General features: G+C 38.5%; 1 long non-coding RNA gene across 1 annotated transcript; it reads right to left on the reverse strand.

Moving 5' to 3' along the window:
• Window positions 1–2690: 2690 nt before the first annotated feature.
• On the reverse strand, window positions 2691–15600 carry LOC148127311 (uncharacterized). Its single transcript, XR_015742200.1, has 3 exons — window positions 15537–15600; window positions 5677–5793; window positions 2691–3033 (listed from the first exon to the last, which is right to left on the reverse strand). It is a non-coding gene; the product is annotated as an uncharacterized LOC148127311 (long non-coding RNA).
• Between the last annotated feature and the right edge of the window lie 89 nt (window positions 15601–15689).

A 15689-nucleotide genomic window follows, 5' to 3' on the forward strand; every position in this document is an offset into this window, starting at 1 on the left:
AGATTAAAATTATTCGAAGAGTTTCCTGAATTAACCTGGACTTCGGGAGAATTTCAGTCTATCTAGATTCTAGACCCTCCCTCCCCTTAAAATTTTTACATATATGACTGAAAGTCTAAGTTTTAGTAACTTGGCTCTACTGTCATGAATAACTTACTACAGTAATAATTATTTCCTTACAAGTCTTTGCAATTGGGGACACATTTTCAGAAACCATATTCAAATACTGCAATGTAGTTTAATTTTTTTTTAGATTAAGGTCTTAGGTGCTGCCACCAAGAATCACAAAATACAGAAGCATAAACTATTCAGCTTCAGAACAAAGGTACTGCCAATATTTCGAAGCAAACTCGCTGTCACCCCTTCCCCCTTAATACCTCCTCTAAAATGCATATTTCCCTGAGTGTGCCAGCAGGGATGGGATTCCACAGGTATAACAACCGGTTTGGTGATCACGCTCTTCGCGTTTTTAAAAAGCCCATATTTACCCTCAACTTCAGCGTCTGTGACTCAAACTGCTGAGGAGCAGTAAACCACTCTGCTGCGCAAATCAGCTGTGCTCTAAACAAAGGAAATAAGGCACAGGAAAGGGCAGGGGTGGGCCGGTGGGCCCACATGCTCATCACAGCAAACAGGTTCGGAGCCAGCTGATCAAGGGGTTTGCCCAAACCAGTCGGAACCAGTAGAATCCCACACCTGCCCAAGAGTTTAGTATAAGATGGTTGATGATATGTTTTGAATAAATAAATAATGAGACACACACACACACACACACACACACACACACAACTGGGAGAAGAAATGGATTTTTTCAGTAGATGCCAAGATTATTATGATGTGATCCATTCAGTTGTGTCCAAAAGCAAATGCAAATCATTTTCTCCGCTTCAGATTTGAATATTCATATCTCTAGTCAGATGGTACAGACATTATAGATAATCCTGCCCAATCCTCTACTCAAGAATCTATTAAACCATTCCTAGCGGTAGTCCTTCAATTCCTTTTGGACACTAAAAATCAAACAAGTCTCATTGTGAGTTAAATAAATGTGATTTCCACTTTCCATGCTAGTCTTCTTCAGAAAGTGTAGATTGGTTATTGTTTGCTTTCTTCTTTAACATTTGACTCTAAACATCTTAGATTACTTCACCTTGTGAGAACCTAGCATGCCATGGACTGCTGCAAGTAACCAGGTTAATTCTACCTTGGGAATTATAGGGTGAGGGGAAGATGTTGAGAGAAAGTCATAAGATGCTGAATAAATGTGTTGCAAGTCATGTGCCACATTGGTCTCGCCCTGGCCTTTCCTTGTGGATAATACTTGAAGACAAAGAAAGAAATACAATATCAGCAACAAAAGGAGGCCACAGATAAAATTGTTTACTAAGTTGGTTGAGCTTTTTGACAGCAGATGGTTATGAGGGCCTTACTCATTCGGGTTTAAGAACTGCCTCCCATGTAAGCATCTGATTCAGTGACTCAATAAGAGCCACACCTTCAGACCTTGGCCAAAATCTGCACTTTCAGCAAGCTGGATGAAAATGAAGAACAGGCCTTAATGCTAGCAAAATATTTTCCCTAAGGTTACATCCTTTTTTCCCAGGCTTTTCCATCTTCCGCTGAAACTATTGCAATAAAGCCAGCTATGGATGCCTCCAAATATTCTACCTTTGTCTAATAAAACTCCATTGCTTACTCTCTGGCTTTATACACACACCTCCTTCCTTAAAAGGCAAGGCCCACTGGGATTTTGGCAACAAAATGTATGTACATATATACCGATAATCCTCGACTTACAACAGTTCATTTAATGACTGTTCAAAATTACAATGTCACTGAAAAAAGTGACTTATGAGCGTTTTTCACACTTACAACCGTTGCAATCACATGATAAAAAATTTAGATGCTTTGGCAACTGACTCATATTTATGGCCTTTGCTGTGTCTCAGGGTCATGTGATCACCTTTTGCAATCTCCTTAGAACCGAAGCCAATGGGGAAGCCAGATTCACTTAATAACCGTGTAACTAACTTAACAACTGCAGTGATTCACTTAATTGTGGCAAGAAAAGTCGTAAGATGGAGCAAAATTCACTACACAGATATTGAGGAATATCTGTATCTACATATGTGAGTGTGTGCATGTCTGTGTGTCAAACTTTTGCATTAAAACCAAATAGCCATAAAAAAACTTCAGAATCTTCCACTACCAGCCAATGATTGGCACATGCAAAAATCATGACACTTGGCTAACCTGTTGCATACAGGTATGCTAATCTGATTTTTTTCTAAAGTTATATATATATATGGATATATATATATATGGCTCCATGTAGTGGCTGAGGGATCTCTTTCATCTCAAAGTCTCCATCCTGGAACATCTGGTAGAACAACTGATATCAAGTCTGGGAGAATCTATAATACTAATTCCTGAGAGGAAATGCTCTGCGAAAAAGTCACAGAGCATTTCTAAGTATCCCATGTAAAGGCTCAGTGGCACATTTGCCATGTATGATTAGAGAGATAAACACTTTAGTGTCTCCTTAGAAAGGGCCAGACTCTCATCTTCTCTCTTCAGACACTTGTTCTTCAGACATTTCTACTAGCTGAAGACCTTTTGAATCTAAATAAAATGGTAAATTCTGAAGAAAAGCAAAAAAGGAAAAAAAAACAATCACCTAAAGCTTATTTATAGGTTCTCCATTACCTGGAGTTGACTTTATTTTTCCAGCCGAGGGACATACATGTGTGTTTCAAAACCATGAAAATGGAGGTCAGAATTGTATGCAAAGCACAAAAGAAAGTGGCAGCTTTCCATCCCATGATCATAGCTGGCATTTCCATCTTTTTTCCCCCTGCTACTTCAATTAGTGGAATCAGGTCATTTGGAGCAATTACAGATTTCAGTCTGGATAGAACAGTCATCTCCAAAACCAGACCTGTCTGTAATTAACCTGTCTCTGACTGTAGTGCTGCATTTGGTGTTTCTTCCTGTGCCCAAATTCTACTGTGTTTCTTCCTGTGCCCAAATTCCCTATGGATATATATATAGGGAATATATAGGGAATATATATATATATATCCATAGGGAATTTTGGGCACAGGAAGAAACATATATATATTTGGCTCCATGTAGTGGCTGAGGGATCTCTTTCATTTCAAAGACTTCTAGAGCAGATGGGATTCTAAAAGCCCCTTCTGCAGAAATATCTAAAATTGGCAGTGTGCTTCATTGTGCATTGTCATCAAAGGCTTTGGTAGGGAGGCCTTCAGGCTGTCATAGCAACATTTGAATATTTATAATTTTCCATCTTCAGTTAAACTACAGCATTTCTCTTGATTTTGTGCAAACCCATAGATCACAAAGAGTCTTGGAGCATCTGTTCAAATGAATACATTTTACTGAAAGATAGAAGCTTTTGTGCACGACAGCTTCCTTCATAGGTGCATGGAGTAACTTTCTTAACTTGATTTGAGAAATCTTGAACTTGCTTATTGTCCTAGTTAGTGCTTCCTTCCTTAAACAGAACTTGTAAAATATGTTTAGAATGGCTGTTTGTTTCTTTTATTTGCGTTCAGAGAAATTTACAGTACTTTGTTTCTGAATACATTGAAATAATCATTTCTAATTTAATGTGGTTAAAAGTAAAGCATGATGCAAAACCTTGGCACATGGACACCTTGGAATGCCGCAATATTAACCAAAGTTAGTTTAACCAGAGTTTGTAAAAGAAAAAAACCCAGCTGGTTAAATTCAGCATTGTGCTTAGCTATAATTAATGATTTTATAAACTACCATAGTTGACTCTGCATGTTCTGTTAAGGTGTAATGTGGTTTGTTGGATTTCCAACTTCATCAAAAACAAATTTAAAAAACAAAAGCAGCTATGGAAAGTAATTTCCCACTGCAATACCAAGATGGCTGTGCAAATACAATAAAAACACAACCGCTGGAGTTCAAGATGTCTAGGGTTTTCAGTCTTCTGGCAAAAGGAGATGTTCCACCTATTTTCCAATTCCAGCAATTGGCTTCAATCCAGGCCCTTCAAATCTATGATTGCTGTGATCTGTAATGACTCATTTCTATGGTGAAATTTGGAAAACATGTTATTGTCAGTTCTGTATTCTCACTATCATATGTTCTTGAAAATAAAGATATTTTGAGAAAATGCTCTGATTTGAAAACCAGTCTTTCTGTTGCTGGAAGAAATAATTTTTTTCTTATTTTCTTCTTCTTTTTTCCAGCTTTTCACTTTACAGTATTTTTTGTTATGGATACCATGAAAATGAAACCCTTAGCTCTTCCTTTCCAATTGGCCATGTCCTCCCTTGCTGGTTCAGATATCTGGCAACTCAAAATATGCCAAGACCAGAGTTTTCTATGCAATCAAGTACTTGTTATCTACTTTGGAAGCTTGTAATTTCTTGCTTTTCTTTAGCATATGCCCTGGAGCATATGCCCTGAGCTTTCTATTTGCAAAGGTGCAGTATTTGTTATTTCATCCTCCAAAGGAAAGGCTGCCTTATCCAAGTCCACTTTTAGGTTAACTACTACAAGAAGGGAGAACAGAAGCCCTGGAATTGTTCATCTACACAAACATCCAAATGCCACTCGTTGGCAAGGAAGAGATGGTATTTTCTGAAGTTGTTGGATTTTTGCAGCCCAGGTTAGCACCTGCAGCGGTCTTAAGAAAGGCTGTATAAATTAGCATCGGCAATTTTTATCTCCTTTGCAAGCTGCCTGATAACCTTCTTCTTTTGCCCTATGACCTTCATGTCTGTCTGTCACAAAATGATTTTTATATGACAAAAAAATTTACAAAAAAAAAAGAATAATGCAGAGAAACTCGGTGTTAAGAGAGCTTGTGATCAAATCTGGAATTTTGAAAATACATTATGAATATTCATTCACTCTGCTATAACGGGGAAAAGACAAGAGGATTCAAATAGCTAATACAAGAGGCACAACTGGGGACATTGCCCCTTAACAAGCTGAGAGCCCCTTTCCCCAGTCCCAGGACAATGGGCTATTTGTGTTTTCTAAGAATTTTCTAGGCTATCTATCTTCTATAAAAGTAAAACAACCCATTCATTTTTTTAAAAGGTAAAGTGAGGAGAGACCTAGAATATGGAAAATTCCAGATCCATTTATTCCAAAACATGACAGTAGGGTTCCCCAAAGTGGTCAATATCAAAAACCCCAATGAGACTACCTATTAGTAATCTCATGTAACATAATAAATATTTGAGGGTTGCTGAATAAAGGGTTTGGGGACCCCAGTTCTAAATGTTCAAGTTTTAGGGAAGCCATGTTCTTAAACTTGTATCTAAGATAGTAAAACAGATCTCTCAAAGGACTAGAAATGAGAATGAATTATTAGACATCTTTAATAGCAATAGCAATAAGACTTGCATACCACTTCACAGTGCTTTACAGCCCTCTCTAAGTGGTGTACAGAGTCAGCATATTGTCCCCAACAATCTGGCTCCTCATTTTACCGGTCTTAGAATCATGAAAGGCTGACTCAACCTGAAGCTGGTCAGGATCGAACTCCAGTTGTGGGGCAGAGTTTGCCTGAAATAGCACTTAGATTTATGTATCACTTTACAGCCCCCTCTAAGCAGTTTACAGAGTCAGCATACTGCCCCCAACAATCTGGGTCCTCATTTTACCCACCTCAGAAGGATGGAAGGCTGAGTCATCACCTTGAGCCTGGTGAGATTCGAACTGCCAAGTTGCAGGCAGCAGAAGTAGCTTGCAGTACTGCATTTTAACCATTGCGCAACCATGACTCTAATAATAAAGGAACATAATATTCTGTAATCATTAAATCTTCTTAATGAGAATTTTTAAGACACCAATAAAGAAAAAAGGGAAAATTTTAATTTGGTGTCACATCTTCAGAGTTAGTTAAACTCTTTTAAATTAGCAAAATTGCTGTACTAGCACAGAGAGAACATTTATGTTTTATATTCCCTTTCAACTACTTCCAGAATACTTCCAGGATTAACAAAAACATCAAAGGCAATAGAGGATTCTTTGACCAGGGTTGGTGACTGGAAAGAAACAGGCTAAACATATTATCCTATCATTTATTTACTGGAAAATAAAATACTGAATTTATCTCTTATAAGCTGGTTAGGGAGATAAATGACTAGCTGACTAAACAAAAGGAGGACACTGTGAAGTAAAGGTACAACATGTGATAGGGAAAGAGTAAAAATAAATATTTTGCAAGACCAAAGATCTGAACAATGTGATAAACAATCAAGAAAGCAACTAGCTTGTCTTTCCTGACCCCTGTCACTTGACTGAAGAGGCCCCAGAGAGACAGTTATCTGTTGCGCATCTGATAGCTCATTGAACACATGCTACCTGGAGTGAATTAATAGTCAAAAGTTTAAAAAAAACTTGGACTTTGAAAAAACCTGGAATTTGAGCATTCAGTTACATCACTCTGTTGTTTTGCTACTTGTCAAAACTTGTGACTGGAATAGTTGGTGATATGAAAAGAGGAAAGCTTTTCAAACATACAGGAATGTCTTTTCTCACATGAAGGACAACTTCTACAAGATAAAGTTTGTTTTTTTTTTAAATTTCAACATGTGCAGTAATGTCACTGTAACCTTAGTTGGTTACAATTCTATCCAATAATTCAATTCTAAAAGCTGTATTCACATTTGACAAAGTTAACTGCCTCCTTCTACTCACGGTTAATTCCAATCACAAGTGGTGAATTTCTGCAGAAAAAGGCATTTATAATTTGTGGAGTTTTTAATGCAGGTTTTTAATACCTACTCATTATGATGATGAAAAAGAAACTTAATGGGTTAAGCAAGATTTAATTCAGCAGGAGTCTCAATTTCAGCAATTTAACAGATCCCGAATATCAATCAAGAATTTCACATTTTTAATTATTGTTATTATTCATTAGAAATACCAAATCTAAATTTGATCCATTAAAATGCATTCTTCAAAGCAGCTGAGGTTTGAATGAATAAAAAAATGGCAGGAGATAAATATGACAAACTGAAGTCAAATTTCAGGAAAGAAGTCTTGGAAATGGAACTGAGTATTTTCAGCCCCACTTTAGTTTGCTTGGAGGAGCTGGTGTAGAGTTTTGCACTTTCATGAAAAAAGAGCACATTTCATTATCAGAAAAGTTCAGTCGTATTGTATTATTTTGTGAGGAGGTACAAAATAGATGCTAGGCCAGCATGACACCCATTATTTGTGGATTTCCCACCCATCTTAAGCATTTTAATACAGACCAATTTTTCTGTAAGAACTACATTCCATGAACTACATTCCATGAACTACATAGCCTTGAACTACATTCAAGGCTAGGAGCCCTGAGTTGGAGGTTGTAATATGGAGCTACTGAGTTCTGTAGATTATTCAAACATAATAAATTTAGGTGAGTTTATTGTTAACTCACTTAATTGACTTTGACACATAGATAAGTTTTTCCAGAAAGATCTGCCTCTACAGGTTTTCCAACAGTGCATTCAGTAATTGAGTCCATCTACATGTTGCTAGTCATCATCTTCTTCTCTTTCCAGCTTTCCCAGCATTATATATAGTTTTCCAAAGAGAAAGATTTTCATATAATGTGTCTGAAGTATGATAATTTAAACCTGGTTATCTATGCCTCAGTGAAAATGCTTGGTTTAATTGTTCAATGATCCATTTGATCATTTTCTTGGCTATCTATGACACTTGAGGCTCAGTGGCACAATGGTTAGAGTGCAGTATTGCAGGCTACTTCTGCTGACTGTAAGCTGGCTGCAATTTGGCAGTTTAAATCTCACCAGGTTCAAGGTTGACTCAGCCTTCTATCCTTCTGAGGTGGGTAAAATGAGAACACAAATTGTTGGGGGCAATATGCTGACTCTGTAAACTGCTTAGAGAGGGCTGTAAAGCACTGTAAACTAAAGCATTATATAAGTCCAAGTGCTATTGCTATTGTTTTCAGGACTCTTCTCCAACACCAAAATTCAAAATTAATCAATACTCTTTATTGCTTCTTCAAAGTCCAACTTCCACTTCTATAGAGAAAATCATGTCTGCCTTTCTGGATCTTTGTGGCTATAGGCACTGAATCATCATCTGAATATATTTTCCAAAGCCTTCATGGCTAATCTACTAAGCGCTAATCTGTAGTATATTTCTTGATTCATGGTTCCTTTATTGTTGATAGTCAATTTTAAAAGGCAGAAACTATTCAACAACTTCAATATCTTCATTGCCAGCTCTAAGGTTGGTGGATGTATCTTTTGTCATGAATTTGGTATTCTTATATTTAATCTTAGTCTCTCTTTTTTAGTGTGCTTGTTCATTTTTGTTACTAGAGCTTGCAGATTATTTACATTTTCAGAGTAGTTCATCAGCATTGTATAAGCTATTAATATTTTATCTCTAATTTTGAAATCAAACTCATCTTCTTATTGTCCACCTTCCTGCAATATATATCCCTGCAAATTATACATATAATTAAGGAAGAGAATACATTCTCGTCTCAATCTCTTGGTCTTTTTACCACGGTTAAAATTAAGGTCATTTTTTACATTCTTTCTTAAAAACAATACAAAAGATCACTATGTGTTTAATACAGAAAATACAAGCTCAGGTAGACCTACAATGTGATATTTCACAGACGATGCTTAGGATCATTTTACAATGAAAAGTTTTCTTTTCACGCCAAGCTTAACATCTTAGCTTGTTCCCTCTGCATCTGTCAAAAACCCACTACCGGTTCTGCTCTATTTACAGTAGCACTAACTCTGTTGTTTTATACACAACATATATTTGATTTTTAGGACAAAGTGTTCCTAGATAAATAGTAACAGTAACAGTCAATCTAACTTTAGATGTAATTGCACACACAATACTCTTGCCTTCATTGAGGACGGTATTGGTATCGCTACCAAGATCTGATTTCTTAGGGACTGTTAGGAATTCAAGTTGCTGACCAAAGCTTTAGAAAGCCTCTTCAATAGCAAACGTGCAATTATTCTTTTTAGGAGGGGTGTCCAAAGAATGAAACGAAGAACAAAAATGAATGTTCAATTATCCAAGCCAAAAGTATTTAAAAAGTTTAAATCACGGCAACTGGTCCAACGTTTAAAAATAAATGAATTTTTCCTGCCTTGCCAACAGCCAGTGGAAGTTAACTGTAAGGTTGCCAAAAAAAAAAAACCGTATGGCTGGCACAGTCAAGCTCAATTTGAACAGGAACCAGGTACACAGAATGGCAGATATAAAGCTGTGGCAGACATCATAGAAAGAACATCTGTATGTGCCTTTTTCCTGTAAACCACACATCCTGCTTTATATTTGTTGTGTGCTGAGATGGAGAATTAAAGATTGTCCAAAGTGCCGAGTGATTTTCTTAGACTTCAAAATAAAGATTTAAAGTGCAATCCGATGGACATTCGAAGGTAAGCCTCACAGAAACCAGTGGATATCCTTTTGAGTCAGTACAAAAAGGACAGTTCCTCATTAGTGACAGAAAACTCCATTAGAATGAAATTTAAATCTGTTCTGATCCACTGTGCATGATTTTGTATGAAACAAGAAAATGGTTGATCCTTCCATTTTTGCTAACTTCCTTCTTGTTGTTCACACCAGATAATGGGAAAGACTCCCTAATTCAGATCCTGGAGTGTCTGTAGAGAATGTCACAATAGAAGCAATGGTTAGAAACTCAACAGAAGGAAATAAATAAATAAACAAACCTGGAAATAAGGTGGAATTTCCTGAAAGTAAGAACAATTGAGCAATGAAACAGCTTGCCTCCCAGAGTGGTGGATGTCCCATTACTGGAGGTTTTAAAGAAAAAATTCAACAACATTCATCTGAAATGGGTATGAGAATTTCTTCCTTGGGCAGAAAATTAGACAATAGGACCACCAAGCCTTATGATTCTATTATTTGAACATCTGACTAAAAAAAGTTAAAAAATAATTTAAGCAGGTTCAGACCTGGTTTTACTTAGAAGATCTAAATTAATGTCTAACAACTATAAGAAATAATCAAAAAAGAACACTTGAAAATGGTGAACATCATCCAGAAGAACATTAGAAAACCAGTTGGTTATATCCACATCTTCACTGAGTTTAAGTCTCAAGTGATATTTTATCTTTTAATGGCAATTGCATTTCACTTCTAGTTAGTCAGCAATTTACTCTCTTATCAGCTGGCTACAGTTAGTAAAAATACAAAGTCAGATGTGACCTTGTATGATTAGAGTATGTGCCTTTTTCTTTACCGCTATATTCTGAATTTTGTTTCTTATTGTACATATTTTGAATGAGGAGAGCCCATATAAAAACAAACACAGGAACAAATGAACCATGAAACAATCTCATGTGGAATTTTCTTTGATATTGGAAAAGAACCAAAGAAGACATGAACTGGGATTATAATCCTTAGGAATGAGTATGTGTACATTTATGACCAAACCACGGTGCTAATTCCTTCATCTTTCAGTCTGAAGCCCAGGGGCATCAAATCTCTTTTCTGCAGTTTTTAGAGTCATCTTGACTTTGTTAGAAATTGGCATTATGGTTTCACATTGTTCTGAAGTAGAACGCTTATTAAAACTATCATGTAACAATTTAAACTAACCTGAAGTACTGTATGCACAAAGAAATCTGTCCCTGTGTAAAGGAAGATAATTGTTTCTACTCACTTTGCATAACAATACACTCACTGCAGCTTTTGGACACCTACAAAATGTCAATCAAAGCTCCTAATTACCCTCCAAGTCTCTTTTTGTAATTTCAAAACAATGAGACTGGGAATTGTTTTTATTATCTTTACATTAAAATATAGCCATGGTAAGATGAAGTTTGTGATTTTATCAATTCAGTAATTTAATCAATGCAGTGCAACTTTAAATGCTTAATGCATCGCACTGCTACCTATAAGTCACTGTTGCTTAGAACAACCAGTTAATACTGCAAAGAAATCACTTCAGAATATGCTAGCCACATTTGGATCTGTTAACAGGTAGCCCAATTCTATGCTGGGTTCTTAGGAAATAAACTACATTCTGGATAGAAGCAAATCACTGTGCTTTTTTTTTTTTTTTACAGTTCTACCATATTATGCAAAAAAAATATTTATACAAGGTAAAAACAAGAAGATGATTTCTATTTCTGAATAATATGGAGAGGGGGAAAGAAAATCAAACTTAAGGATTTTAAAAAAACTCATATAAGCTAGAACCAACTTCCAAGTATGTGGGCAGAAAGTATTAGTCAAATCGTATTGTCTATAAGAGGTATCAGAAACTGTTTTTTTTCCATACAAATAAGTATCAGTCCTTACTATATTATCTTTAGCACTCCTGTAGAAACACATACACAAATAACCTTTCCAAAGAATCTTTGATTCTAGGTGCAAAAAATATTCAAATTGTTAAAAGAGTTGAATAGTATCAGTTCCTGAACTACAGAGCTATCTGTTTGATTATCTACTCTTTTTAACAATTAGCTATCCTTCAACAATTACCTATTCTTAAAAAAAGATTTGCATTTAATCTCTTTAAACTAATTTATACATGGCAAATTCAATCATCCCTAAAATCAGCTAAAACTCTCACATGATTTCAGAGATCAGGTGATTATGAACGATTCATTAATTTAACACTGGCAAATTTAAGAGTACAACTAATTTACTCTATAATCTTTGTTATCCTGAAATTGAAAGCATTATGGGGATAAATTATTATTTATTAAATGTACTGTCATTCAATGGATAGAATAACAGAAATTTGTTCTATAATTGATCTTGTAACTTGTCCATTAAATTAGGGGTCCCCAACCACCAGTCCCTGGACCGGTACCGGTCCATGGAACAATTTCTACTGGGCCGCCGGTTTGCTGGGCGCCGCCATCTTGTTTTGATGAAAAAGTGCTTCCGGTGAGCTTTTCCGGGTAGAAAGCGGCGTTTGGGTGCTGAAAGAATCCTCGCGCCTTAGTTTCATTGAGGGTGGTGGTGGCTTCGAACAAAACTAAGGCGCGGGGATTCTTTCAGCACACATGGCAAGGCGAGCCGAGCGACTGTCCCGAAGCCATTGCGAAGCCCATTGACACAGGTACAAAGGAGGAGTTGAAGGTGGTGGGGAGAAGCGGGGGACGGCTGGCTGGCCGGTCGCTCGGCTCGCCTTGCCATGCGTGCTGATGCCGGTACCGGGCCGCGGATGATTTTGTGATGCCGGTACCGGGCCGCGGCACAAAAAAGGTTGGGGGCCACTGTATTAAATGAATCATTTATATCACCAATTAAGAATGTGATTATTCAATAGAAATCCCTACATTGATTAGTAGAGAACCAGTAGAGACAGTTTAAAACATCATACAATCCCCAAATTTTAATGTACCAAGGCCACTTATATTCCATGTATTTTATAATTTACTGTTTTTATTTTTGGCCCATCTTTTGTCCAAGAAGCACTAGATGACCTAAACTGCTGTCCGTCTACCATTTTATCCTTACAACAACCCAGTGAAGTACAGGTACTCCTCTACTTTTGATCACAACTGAGCCCAATATTTCTGTTTCTAAGTGAGACATTTATAAAGTGAATTTTGCCCTGTTTTATGACTTCTGTCACCACAGCTGTTAAGTGAATCACTGCAGTTGTTAAGTTAGTAACATGGTTGTTAAGTGAATCTGGCTTCCTCATTGACTTTACTTGTCAGAAGGTAGGAAAAGAGGATCACATGACCTTGGGAAACTGCAACCATCATAAATACGAGTCAGTCATAAGTGTGAAAATGGTCCTAAGTCACTTTCGTCAGTGCTGTCGTAACTTTGAATGGTCACTAACTGAACTGTTGTAAATCAAGGACTACCTGTAAGCTACACCTTTAAAAAATGACTGCTGCTTTCTCACCCAGTAAATTTCACAACTGACTTGAATCCTAAGCTTCCAGTCATTCTGACCATTACACCAGACAGGCTAATGTGAATGTTGTCAGACTGGTTTTAACATGAAGATTCCAGTTTAAATACAGGCAATGTGCAGATATTCCTTTCTCATTTTCAGTGCCATTTAAACAGTATTTTAAAAAATACTTAAATATTCAAAGCACTGATATGATGGAAAATGCTTGCTATAGTCTTCCATGCTTCTACGCATAAGTATGTCATTCATCTACAGCTGGGCTCTGTGACATGATGTACTAAGTCAAAAATAAAGCTATCAAAAGCAAATTGGACTGTAGAATTACAGCACAACAAATGCTTACTCAGGAGTAGGTTCCAGATATTGTAATCTTACAGCCATCAGTCTGAGAATGGGTGGTTTTACATAGATGTGCATGAACTACCACTGGCTGGTCTTGCAGAACTTGGTAGCCTCAAACTAAACACTACATCAAAGCTTAGCATACAGTGCAAATCGAGGCTTATTTTGGAAAAAGGCATTATCCTGATTTTAATCTCAGGTAGCAAAACGTGTTATGTTGCCTTTGTAGAATAATCACATTTGTTCCCACATATTTGGTTGTTTATTAAATGTATAACCACCATCACCACCACCTTTCAAATCACAGTAAAAACCCAAAATATACCAATGACAGTCTGGGAGGAAAAAAAACCTGCTTAAAAAAAAAGAACATTACACAAAGGGATCATTATTCCATGTAATCCAAGGTCTGGGAACAGAGCCAGGTTTTAATGGCTCATCTCAATGGCTCCAGGATGGGTGATGTGGTGGGCCCTTTCTGGGTCCCCAAAGGTTACATTATATAAGGCAGGGCTCCCCAACCACTGGGCCGCGGACCGGTACCGGTGCGTGGAACATTTCCTACCGGGCCGCCAATTTGCTGGGCACCATCTTGTTTGACGAGAAAGTGCTTCCGGGTGCTTTTCCGGTTGGAAAGCGGCGTTTGGGTCCTGAAAGAATCCTCGTGCCTTAGTTACATCAAAAGGGGGGGGGCTTCGAACGAAACTAAGGTGCGAGGATTCTTTCAGCACCCAAGGCAAGGCGAGCTGAGCGACCATCCCGAAGCCATCCCGAAGCGAAGCCCATCGACAAAGGTACAAAGGAGGAGTTGAAGGTGGCGGGGAGAAGCGAGGGACAGCTGGCTGGCCGGTCGCTCGGCTCGCCTTGCCTTGTCATGCATGCTGATGCCGGTACCGGGCCGCAGATGATTTTGTGATGCCAGTACCGGGAAGTGGCACAAAAAAGGTTGGGGGCCACTGATATAAGGGATCAGACCCAGAACCTGGAAACTGTCAGAACACATGAAGTAGCTTTCAAAGGAAAAGAAATGTTGAAAGAATTATCCTTCTGGGCTCAGTTCCAAGTGGAGAAGAAAGATAATGGAAACATGGTGATTGCTTGGAAAGATGGTTTAATAGTGGACAGGACCATATGACTTGGAGCTCCAAAGTGAAAAGGATGATCGCATGCTTCAAGATGTTAGGTGAAGGAAAAGAAGAAAAAGGGGCAAGATGCTGAAAGACCCTTAGTTTTATACCCTCTATTGGGCCCCACCTAAGTGTTTCCTGTTCCTGTTTAAGAATGTATCCCATTGGCTGTCAGAATCCCAGGGGCAGGAGTCTTATCTAACTTTGTAGGCTTTGTCTGAACCCCAAGGCTTCCCCTGAGTGCTGATGATGCAATCTTCCCAGGCCATGTGGTGAGATGGATAGAGGGCTTTGTTATGTAGAATACTCTGGCCCAGCCCTTAATGGCCTACCCATTAAACAAAGGTGGGGGTGAGCTTCTGCTTCTGAAGTGAGTTTCTGTTTCTGAGTTTCTACTTCTCTTTTAGGGGACATATTCTGCCTTTTCAGGGGAAATATTCTGCCTAAAATATTTCATTTTCCTAGGAGAGAGATGGGATTTAACTTCCAACAGAAAACATAAAAACCCAGCACGTTCCTTCCCTCCCTTATGAATGACCCCTAGTCCTCCACAGTTAAAAAAAAAATCCTGCTATTATAGAATTTAAGATCCGAGATTGCATCAGAGAAGCCCTAACAGGCATATAATTTGTATAGTAGGACAGCACCCTTCCAGACCCAGAAACTAGGAGGAAAAAAGCGTTTGTGAAGAGATGGATCATTTGATCTGAACACAACGACGATGCGTTGCAGGCCGGTAAAACATTTCCTACGACTCTCAACTAGCCCCTTACAACCCGGCCTAGGAAGCCAAGGACTTGAGAAAGGAGTTCCTTAGTTACCAGCATCTCTCTACGCCTCGGGAAGGAAATGCGCAGGGGGCAGGGGGAGCATGGGGGGCCCACATTCACGCACAGAGGAGGGCGGGGAGAACATGGAGGGCCTGAACTTTACGAGGGGGGTGAAAGCACTCAGATGTTTTCGATCATTTGCTCTGCAAGGTCAGCTTTCATCATTTGCGTTTCCAAAAAAGGAGCGCCTCCTGAGAATCAGCTGCCCAGTTGGGGGCGCCGCCTCTTCAGCTGAGTTTTTTTTTTCCTCTCCAGAAGTCGCAGGACACCCTACCCCGCCACCCACCCCCGTTCAACAACCCCCGTCACGTCACCCCTCACCTCATCCCCAACAGGTCGGAGTACCTCTGAGCATCACGGGATCGGGAGTCACGCTCTTTCGTGGATTAGTGCCGGCTCCGCCCTCGGGCCTTGGCAGCCAATGCGCGCGCGGAAAGAGGGCCGGGCCGCTTCAGGCTTGAGGAGATTTAGAGC

The sequence above is a fragment of the Pseudonaja textilis genome, chromosome 2 (genome assembly GCF_049901715.1).
Source record: "Pseudonaja textilis isolate UNSWEBS1 chromosome 2, rPseTex1.2, whole genome shotgun sequence".
NCBI classification, from domain to species: domain Eukaryota; kingdom Metazoa; phylum Chordata; class Lepidosauria; order Squamata; family Elapidae; genus Pseudonaja; species Pseudonaja textilis.